The 10,606-nt window shown below is 44.9% G+C and overlaps 1 pseudogene; it reads right to left on the bottom strand.

Moving 5' to 3' along the window:
- Positions 1 to 275: 275 nt before the first annotated feature.
- LOC115404714 (NXPE family member 3-like) lies at positions 276 to 9,128 on the bottom strand (annotated as a pseudogene).
- Positions 9,129 to 10,606: the final 1,478 nt, after the last annotated feature.

Raw genomic sequence — 10,606 nt, 5'->3', positions numbered from 1 at the left:
TGTTTACATTTAGTCTATCTATCTAAATTCCAAACCTTTCGTGTCTGCAATAATGATGATTTATACTCAGCATGACCTAAGTGATTGTGTTCTGTGTAAACAATGAGAAGCGTATTCACTTTAGCTGCACTGAGTCTTGTATTTTTTGTCCCATTTTTCAGCATTAACAAGCACACCTTGTTTGATTTTAAAAATCAAAATCACAGTTTTTGTACCATCCCACCTTCTCCTCTTCACTCAAGACTTGTGGTTCATAATAATAACCATGTCTGCATTTAACGGCCTTTTGCTGGACAGACATATGATAAAAGCACATTGATCATGTTTTAATGATGGGACGATCTGGGTGGAGGTTGTGTGCAGGTTGTGAGCGAGAGTCATCCCAGGCGTCCACTAGATGAACGCCTGTACCTTTGAACACGGCTCGGAGCGCCTTATCACGCTGCATTGAGTACCAATCACTGTTGGTCAGCGTCTCATAGAGTGTCAGAGCTTTGAGGTTGGCAGTTCGGACAATGACCAGAGTCTCCGGAGCTCTGGCTAGCAGCTGTACGACCGCCCTTCGGATGCTCATCAACCGTCGGATGTAGACCTCCATGGGAAAAGTGCTGAAGTGTGACCTATGCCAAGAACTATGATGGTGTTGCTGCCTCCGATAACGCTATCCAGCTCGTTGGCTATGTAACGTAGCTCACCAATCGGAACGTTTCCAAAACGGATCGGAGGGCCATGGCAGCGAAATGTCACAATGATGTTGTTGGTGTAGTCCAAGGCCACGAAGGGTCCAGACTGCTTTGAAGTGTGTAGGTTAAACTGTCTGATACCTGAGGTAAACACAAAGACAAATGGTTAAACAGGAGTCAAATGATACCACAGAGGCCCCATAACCACTGAAAACACAATTTTCTGAGAACGATTTCTAGAACTTTTCAAATGCTACTACTGCACATGTGCACCATGACTGTCACAAATAGTTCTTCTACAAGTGTGAGTCGTTGAACGATAACAACAGTGGCAGCTTCCAGAGTGTCATGACTCAATTCTAGGACTTGGGAGGTTTATCGTTGAGAGTCACCAGAAATAGTAATCCAACTTGATTGTCTGTCCAAATGGATATGTCTTCCAATTGTAGTGTTGATAGCATATTGTTCTCTGTGTGCAGTTTCATTACAAAACAAAAACAACAACAACTCAGGACTCAACTAGAAAACTACTTGTTGTGTAACTCACCTGGCAGCCCTTGATTCAGATACTCAAACCACTGCCGGATGGTGGAGTCTCCATACATGTGGACCTGCTTGCCTTTAAGACACTGAGTCATCTGCTTTGCGTCGAACTCCCGAACTGCAGTTCCACCGAGTGATCTCCACACACCTTTGTAGTAAAAACCAGAAGGTCTCCACCTCCCACTGCTCATCGTTGAATTGAGTTCATCTATAAAAAATTCACAATAGAAAAACCATTACACTAAAAGAATCCATATTCTGCATTGTAGTTCTTTTATCAAATTGTTGGACCAAAGTCTAGATGACCTTGCACGAAGACATCGATGGTCCAGAAGTCTGAATGGGACTTTCATGTTGACGCCACTGAAGGAAAACACATATTAGCTGCTAACAATAATATGAGGACAAAATTTCAAAGAATAGCACTTTGGAAGCTAAAATATGAGAAAGATTAAAGAAAGAGAATATTCTCAAATGATGAGTTAAAAAAGTAGAATTTAATTTAGTGGAGAGCCACCTGATGAATAGTTGAGGAGGGAAGCTTTACTCATCTGCGATTCATGTTGCTAAATGGCACCATTTTTTTTCCATCCAATATTGCCAGTTACTTTGTGCGAATATACTGTACCTTCATTTTTACCATACGTTCATAATAATTCTTCACCACCGGCTTTTGAGCAAGTTTCTGAATGAGATTTTAGTTCTTTGGCATGTAGCATTTTCAAGCAATCAGAGGTTTGTCATTAAGGCATGATCATTCCAAACATGACAGATTATACTGCTTATACTATTGGTGGTGTTACCACAGCAGCGAATTACCTTCCTGCACACATGACACGATGCAGTGTCTTGGTCTGAAGCTGTCAAATAAGTCCACTCAGCGCTTCTTTATCTGTCCACCTCGCTTTTCCTCACTCGCTGTCACTCTCTCTCTCTCCCTCTCCCTCACTGCTGAAGAGCAGAGGGAGGAGGGGAGGGGCGTGCCAGAGCAGGAAAAAAATACCAATCTCATCGTGCTGGTATCGATCCGATACCAATACTAACCTTGCTATCGATACTATCAATATTTGGATCGATCCACCCACCACTAGTGAGTACACAGACATTCATATGGACAGGTGACCAAGTTGAATAAATTCCTTGGTGGCAAGGTGCGGGAGTACATGAGATTATCTTTAGGACCTCTGGATTTGCAGGGACTGTCTTGGTTGACACTTCTCTGCAACATCTCGTGGCAGTCAAGGAGGGTTCCTCTGGACTGGAAGACTGGGGTGGTGGTTCCCCTTTTTAAAAAGGGGACCAGAACATGTGTTCTAACTGTAGAAGGATTTCACTCCTCAGCCTCCCTAGGAAAGTCTATTCCAGGGTACTGGAGCGGAGGATTTGCTCGATAGTCGAACCTCAGATCCAGGAGAAACAATGTAGTTTTCGTTCTGGAAACACTGGCCCAATACTATACCTCCATCAGATAATGAGGGTCCGAGGGAGTTTTTCCAACCAGTCCACGTGTGTTTTGTAGACTTGGAGAAGGCGTTCGACCGGGTCCCTTGCGGCACCTTGTGGGCGGTGCTTCGGGGGTATGGAGTCCACCCACTGATGCCAACCAGATGATGCAGTCGGGGTATCAAGCTGTCATGATTGTAAGTAGTGTAGCGCAAGCAACGGAAAACAGCAAGCCATGAGGAGATGAGTGGTCCACTTCTTTTTATTTTCTTGTGCAAAGAAAAAAATTGCAAAAAGTGCCAAAAAGTGCATTGTAGGATTTTAAAGGAGCAAGGTTTCCCCAGCAGCAGCGTAGAATCCAGCTACCAGCTTCTACTGCCACTGGCTACAATGAACTACCACCACAACCACTCCTCAGTGAATGTCTTAAAGGGGCTGTATCATGCAAAATTCACTTTTTGTATGTTTTAACCTTGTTGTATACTTATGTACTCATCAAAAACACCCCCAAAGCATTTTTTTCCCTTCTTGCCTGTGTGTTTGAGCTTTCTTCGTTTTTCTGCTGCTCAAAGAGGCAGCCCCTCCCGTACCTGAGAAAACGGTCAGTTTTACCATATTGACATCACAAGGAGAAGATGGCTCCCCTGAGTTTTGAAAGAGAGAGGTTTTTTTAATCCAACGTCTCAAGGTTCCACCCTCCCTCTGCTTTTGTGAGCTACCAAGCCATGCCCCTTTAATTGTCCTTGCGCATCACCTTTGGGGTCAAAATGAGTGCCTCCGAGTCCTACAGCATCTTACATGTTTAGCTGTTTACAGTGGATGTTTAGCAGACAATGAATATATCTGAGGTAAGCGTAAAGTCCCTCTGGCTGCGCGCACACACTGATTGACAGCATGACAAAGCGGAAGTTACCTCCCCAAGGAGGTTATGTAATCACTGCAGTTTGTTGGTTGGTTGGTTGGTTTGTGAGCAACATTATGGAAAAAGTTATGGACGAATTGCAATGAAACTTTGTGGAAAGGTGGGCCTTGGGCTAACTTAGAATCCATTCAATTTTGGTGATGATCCGGATCACTGTCTGGATCCAGGAATCTTTTATTGTTGTTGGTGACTGATTTGAACTGTGGCGGAGGTCTGCGCTCTCTGGGTGGCAAATTCTAGTTATACAATGCTATAATGTACTTATAATGTGTTATGCAGGGGTGCTTGAAGTAAAGTGTTACCAAAAAACTATCAAATCCAGGAGAATATGGACTGGGATTCATGACACTATGGATGCCACAATAACAATATTAACAACGCCATGTGCAGAACAATTATTTACTACAGATGTGCTGTGCATGTGCAGTTGCAGCATTTTTTGTTTGCTTTTTTAGTTTGGGCATTAAAGCTAGGGTTGGCGATCTTGGAAAACTAGCATGTAGCACGAATGTAGCATCTCCCAAGGCTCCGCCCAGCTCCCACCCCATTGGAGGAGCTCCGTTGGGAGCGGAGACGCGGAGACGTTTCGTGCGCGCGATGCGCGCGGCACTTCCGCGTCCAGTGCGTCCCTGGCGTAACCTGTCCTCGGCGCTTCGTTTCTTCGTTTTTCTTTATTTGCACTACGACAAGTTATGGCGCACTCACCGGTAAGTAAAGCCCCAAACATTCTTCTCCGCCATTCTGCAACGACGCTCCGTCCTTCTACGCGTGCACTGAACCAGGGTCAGTGCACGCATACATGTACGCGCAGGGGGCAGGTCGAACGGTGAAGGGATTTGATTGGTTTAAAAAAAGGTGTCCCGTCAAGACAATTGGTTGCTGTTTTTCCCGTTTTACTCCTGCTGTAGATAGCGGATATTTTCCAAACTACTTTAAGAACACGCTATGAATTGCTTCCCATCGGGTCATAAAGATCATTTTAACCAGTATTTAAAAAAATGTATCTCTTTCAAATCGCCAACCCTAGCTTTAACAAAAAGGGAGCCACACCTAATGACAAAGTTAGACTATCCAATCATCTGACGCATTCATGTGAGCCAGTTCAACAGCAGGGAGATAGAACCTGCAGTGTATGTCTATTTACTCCTATTTACCTCTATCAACAAACGACTTGCCAGGACTCTCTGCTCCTCTCTGTCATCCCTGTGTTCTGTATGTCTTTCTTCCCTCCTGTGTGCTTGTCTCTCTTTCACGCTCTTTCACCTCACTTCACTCCCTCAGCCTTTCCATTATCCCAATCCCCTGTCAGCTCCTCCTCCCTGAGTATGCATAAATGTGTAACTTCCTTGTCCACCTGTGCCAGATGATCTATTCAGTTCATGCAAGCAGTCATCCTGCAATTCCTTGTGTTTTCTCCTTGTGTTCTTTGACTGCCTGGTTTTTGACTCTTTGCCAATACAACAATATTATACCTCTTTCCCACTGGCCAAAAAACCCATCTAAACCCACCAATAATCAGCTCCTCATGGCAGTGCGATAAGGTTTAAACGGCTCGCCTCCGATCAGCTTCAGTGGGAAAGGCAGACCCGGGTTGATGAGGTAATTTACGTGATGATGTCGACGTAGCATGCCTAGGTTAGCACGCTTGTTTTTGGATACAGCGTGAGATGTCCTTCATCAAGATAACCCAGCATTGGCAAGATAGCGAAATCAGAGAGTTTCTCTTGATCCGTGGGGAAGAGGAGATTCGCCGACAGGTAATGGGGATTGCTCCTCGACATTACCTCGCTGTGCTCCATCGTGCTGATGATGTCATCAACATGGGACATCATCAGCGCAGGAAAACGCAACCACGCAGCTCGCCTGCAAGCGATTCGACCGGGTGTGCAGGCAGTGGGACAGAAGTCAATTGCCGATTGTTTGCTAGGTTCAGTGGGAAGGGGTATTACTCACCTTACAAAGAGATTCACTTCGTTCGGCCTGAGTTTTCTTTTAAATCCTCCCATGGAGTGACTGATCCTGGCATCACAGCTGAGGTTCTCTGGCTTGTAGCAAAACCATGGCTCGCCCGTACGGACATCGGTGTAGTTGCACTGCAGTGCCTGGCTCGACCGCAGGCAGACGTTGCAGTTGGCGAAGAGATTCTTCGAACCCGAGCGGAAGAGGCTCTTGAAGTATATCCGATCGGGGTGTTCGCTGGTCTGCCTGCTCAGCACTTCAACTGCCTCACTGGAGTGAACCAGTGTCACCTGATGGGTAAAATTTTTCGCCATGAGTTAAACTGCATGACAGCGAAATATTCAAAATCCTGTGAAAAGTGAAATATGAAATATTCAGAACTGTTAACAGCTATATGCAGACCTTTGCGTTATTTCACTCAGTTGAAAGACCATTTTGTAGTCTGTATGAAACCAAATATTAATTATATCTTATGAAGGAAAAATTTTTAGAGAATCTCCATCTATTTTATGTTACTTTCTAATGTTCGTTTCAATTAAAACTAACTAATCATATTTTTCTGAGTTCCCCCGGTCCCATCAGTCTGGTCCACAAGTTTCCCGTGTCCCTGACTCTTGCCTGTTCCCCATGTGTTCTTTGACTCCAAGTCTCTCTCTGCTCCTCCCTGTGTTCCAGCCCAGCTTGCTGTTCAGTGTGTCCTTCCCCTGTCTCTGTCCTCCAATTTTCTTTCCCCTTTTGATCCATCAGCCTCATGTGTTCCACCTGTGTGTCTCCCTGTTTAAGCCCTGCTTTCTTCATGTGCATTGTCTGTGTATGCAGTAGTGAATGTGTCAGTGCTCTCACCTGCGTGAGCTCTGTTTCTGTGTAAATCCGCTTTTGTTAAATGAGGTTTAATTCAACCCTGGATGCCTGCCTTTAAGTCCTCATGCAGCTAATGTGACAAATACAGTGAAATGTCAAAAACTATTGCAATTGTGCATGTTTGCACAAACACCCTGTCTCTGAGGTTTCTGCTAGTTTCTCCACAATGTTCTCAGTGTCTCGGTGTTGTTTTTGTCCATTACTTTAAGAAATTAGCATTTTTTAAGTGTGTTTTCTCCAAATTTTAACAATTTGCTTAGTCGGTTGTTGGGTTGGATTGGAGGCTTTTATGGCTGATTTTGGCTGATGGGTTTTATGTGTGCCACCCCTGTCTTAAAGCTGTGCTACTCAATTTTTTTTTCTTGTTTTAGAGTAAGTTTAGCTTTACTGTCATACAGTGTGATGTAATAGTAGTCATTTCGTTCAAGCACTGTCATCGGTGAGTTCTCTCAGCCTTATAAATAAGCATTTTACCCTGGCAAAACCCGGAAGACAAAGTCGCCTTCTCTTAGCACGCTCCGGGTCCTGATCCGCCAATCAAATTTCGAGGTGAGTAGGGGCGGGCTTAGCACAGGCAAAGCTAAGTATCAAATAAACTTTGATACTAAATAAAACAGACTGACAATGTATGTGCCGCATTTTCTGTAAGGGTTTTAAACTGTCTGGAGCAACGGGAAAGCTCCCTGAGTTTGCGTATTTGTTGTGCATGAAATGAGCACCGTGTGGTGTGTGTGTGTGGTGTGTGGGGGGGGGGGGGGGGGGGGGGGGGGGTTTGGACTGTAAGTTGATTCGCTGAATGTCATCAATCTCATGCACGCACACGGAGGAGGTGCCAGAGAGGGAGAGGGAGGGACTGTGTGAGAGTGGCGCGAAGAAGGGGACGTGGTTTACAGTTCAAATCCAGAGAATCAGGTAGTGTAGCTTTAAGACCACAAATTTATCTCAAGAGCACAGGGAAAAAAACCTGCTAAAGTTCACAGCTCACCCAAGGTGCTGGACATAGAGAGAGAGCAGCGTTACATCTAATTTCATGAATGACAAAAGTAAAAAGTTCTTGGAAACTTCACTTAAAGTAACTGAGTTGTAATTATTTTTATACAAGTTATCAGTTATTAATATGTTATAGCAAAACACAATGGATTTTTTGATCCATTTAAGTCATCTTGAAAGTTTGTCAAATTGAATGAAGCAGTTTAAAAAAACACACAAAAATGTCCTCAAAATATCTACAAATTCTATAAGATTTTGAACGGTCTAACATCTCATTTTGTTGCTTAACTTTATTTGCTGACCAGCCTTGGTGTAAGTGTGGCTACTATGTTAATAAGAGAAAACAACATCTACATCCCATCAGAGTTACCTCAATCTTTGCACTTCCATTCCAGAGTAGGGTGAACACAGCAGAGTAGGTTCCATTGAGGTGATCCACCACTTTTCCTGCCACACCAGCCTCAAGATCACGATTGTGAAGACTCGCCAGTAAAACGTCCCCCCCATAATTCTTGGGACAGCAGTGGCAGTCTTGTATTTGGATCAAGACTTCAAGCTGATCCCCAATGCGCCTTCCTCCTCCTCTTCTTGGGAGAATGGTGAAACTGCCACAGGCTGGATGGCTGGTATTTGGCAAGGAAGAAAAATGTTTAATTGATGGATATTTAGGCCAAGCAATGGACTTAAGTATGAATTCTTCCTCAAGAGCCTCTTCAGGGGAAATCGGTCGAAAGCTGCACAAGCTGTGGTGGCTGGTGACACTTCTTGAGATGTTGGCAATGGGCTTGGATTTATTCTGGAACTGGTAGAAAGTTACTAATTGTGTGTGCCACAAATGACGAACCTTCAAAGAAAAACACAAGAAGACATGCTAAATATTTTTGTTATGTTGTGATGCATTTTGTACATTTTTTTTTCTTTTAAAGCACATAGGGCTCAGACAGAGAAATGTAAGAAATACGAGGGAGAACCGAAAAAAAAACCGGACACTGGTCATAACGTTTCGTTTGTTTTATTTTAACAATTATTCAAAGCTGTCGCCTTCAAAGTAATCCCCGCTGGTTTGAATACACCGTTGCATCTGTGTTTTCCAGCTTTCAAAAGCGTTTGAAAACTCGTGTGTAAGGATGCCATGCAGAGCGTCTTTCGATTTTTTTTTTAACCTCCCCAACGTCCGCAAATCTCCACCCCTTCAGCTCTTTCTTCATTCTTGGGAAAAGACAAAAAATCACACAGTGCTTAGTCCAGCGAATTGGGCGGATGAGGCAGCAGGGTCATCCCGTTTTTTGCCAGGAACTGCATTACGCGCAGGGCCCGGTGCGCCGGCGCGTTATCGTGGTGCAGCCACCACTCGCCATCCCGCCAAAGCTCCGGATGCTTCTGCCTCACTGCTTCTCGGCGCCGCCTCAGGACTTGGATGTAGTGGTCCTAGTTCACAGACTGCCCGGTGGCACAAACTCGCTGTGTACTACCCTTTTTTGCGTTGAAAAAGCAGATCAGCATGGCATTTACCACATGGCATTTACCGCTGACTGGCGTGCTTTTTTCGGCCGAGGGGAGTCCGGGTGTTGCCACTGGCTCGACTGCTGCTTCGTTTCGGGATCGTAGGCATGACACCAGGTCTCATCCGCCATGATGACTTTGCCCTCTTCAAAGTGCTGGAGGATTTCCCGGCACACATCCACGTGGGCCGCCTTCTGCTCCGCAGTGAGGACGTGCGGAACCATCTTCGCTGCGACCCGCCGCAAGCCCAAATCCTGGGACAGGATCTCCTGACAGGAACTCCACGGAACCCCCGTCAAGGTGGACACCTCCCCGATCGTCCTTTGCCTGTCAGCCAAGACCACGGCTTCCACCTCGCGGATCTTTTCCTGCGTGCGTGAGGATGCGGGTCGTCTGGAGCGGGGCTGGTCTTCAATGGACATTTCGCCCCTTTTAAAGCACCCATACCACTCGTACACCTGCGTTCTCCCTAGGGCACCATCTTTATACGCCTCCTGGACCATGGTGAGTGTTTCTGAGGCAGTTTTTCCACGCAAAAAACAAAATCTGATGCTTGCGCGCTGATCGCATTAGTGATGTGTTCTGCCATTTGTGCTTTTCCGAAGAAGGGGTCCTGCTGTGTTGACGTCAGTGCTGTGTGTGCTTTCCCTGTGTAACTTTGTGAGACGATACTTTGCAGAGATCTGCACAAGAACATGCTGTAGCGAGATTGAACAACCAAAACTGTGAAATCATTCTTGTTTTAATTTTATAAACAAAGTCAGGTTTCTTTCCGGTACCCCCTCGTACCATCAAAGAGTGTCTTCACAACTGTGTTAAGAGAGAAAACTCAAGTAAAGGGATATCTCAATGTTTGAGGTGAATACGCTTTGTTTTTGCTTTTCCATTTCAGCAAAATTTCGCATTCATGTGGTAACACTTTGAAAAAGATGTCCATTTACACTGACATGACAGAAAAACTTTAATTAATGACGTTTTCATGTTGGGCCACTTGTAGTTGCTGTGGCTTGTTTTTGTCATGCTGAGTACATGAACATTCGTAGGAACAGACTACCAAGTTGGTCTGCTGTACCAGTTTACTCTCAACTATTAAACTACCAAGTCCCAGGAGAATAAGGACTTTGAGAATGGAAACAGGCAGGGCTGTGAGTCAGGCAAAAACATGCCAGGCCATTAGGTGGTGTTTCATTGACAACCGCTGGAAATACATGTCAATATCATAGCGCATGCCCTAGCTGCTGGTTCTTCCAGGTCTGACCCAACACCTCTGCCTAGTAGCCCTTCGTTATCTTTTTCGTGGTCGATCCAACATTACATGAAGCATTGTGTTCTCCATGTTGATTTGTTGTATCCGGTGGTACTGAAGGAGTGCAATATTTTGCTGTAAAAGCCGCAAAAGGCTTGCAGTCTTCAGCAGGACGTCTGTTACACTGCACAGCGCCATTGTTATTGTTGTTTACAGTGTTCTGTGCATGCGCATTTGTTACGACATAGCGCGATGACACAAGCGTATCAGGAAACGTTCCAAAATAGGAGTAATTACGGAGCCATGGATTCAACAGTTTTCAGATCTGTTCACCCTGGGACCTGGTTTCAAAAATGTTTGGTTTCAGGTCCACGGAATGCTGAATTTGTGTGGATGACAGGGTAAATTGATCAAATATTTTTGAGTTTTGGCCTGGATTCATCTTCGTGTGGATGG

The sequence above is a fragment of the Salarias fasciatus genome, chromosome 17, assembly GCF_902148845.1.
Source record: "Salarias fasciatus chromosome 17, fSalaFa1.1, whole genome shotgun sequence".
NCBI classification, from domain to species: Eukaryota; Metazoa; Chordata; class Actinopteri; order Blenniiformes; family Blenniidae; genus Salarias; species Salarias fasciatus.
This window is presented reverse-complemented; position numbering and strand designations above follow the sequence as displayed.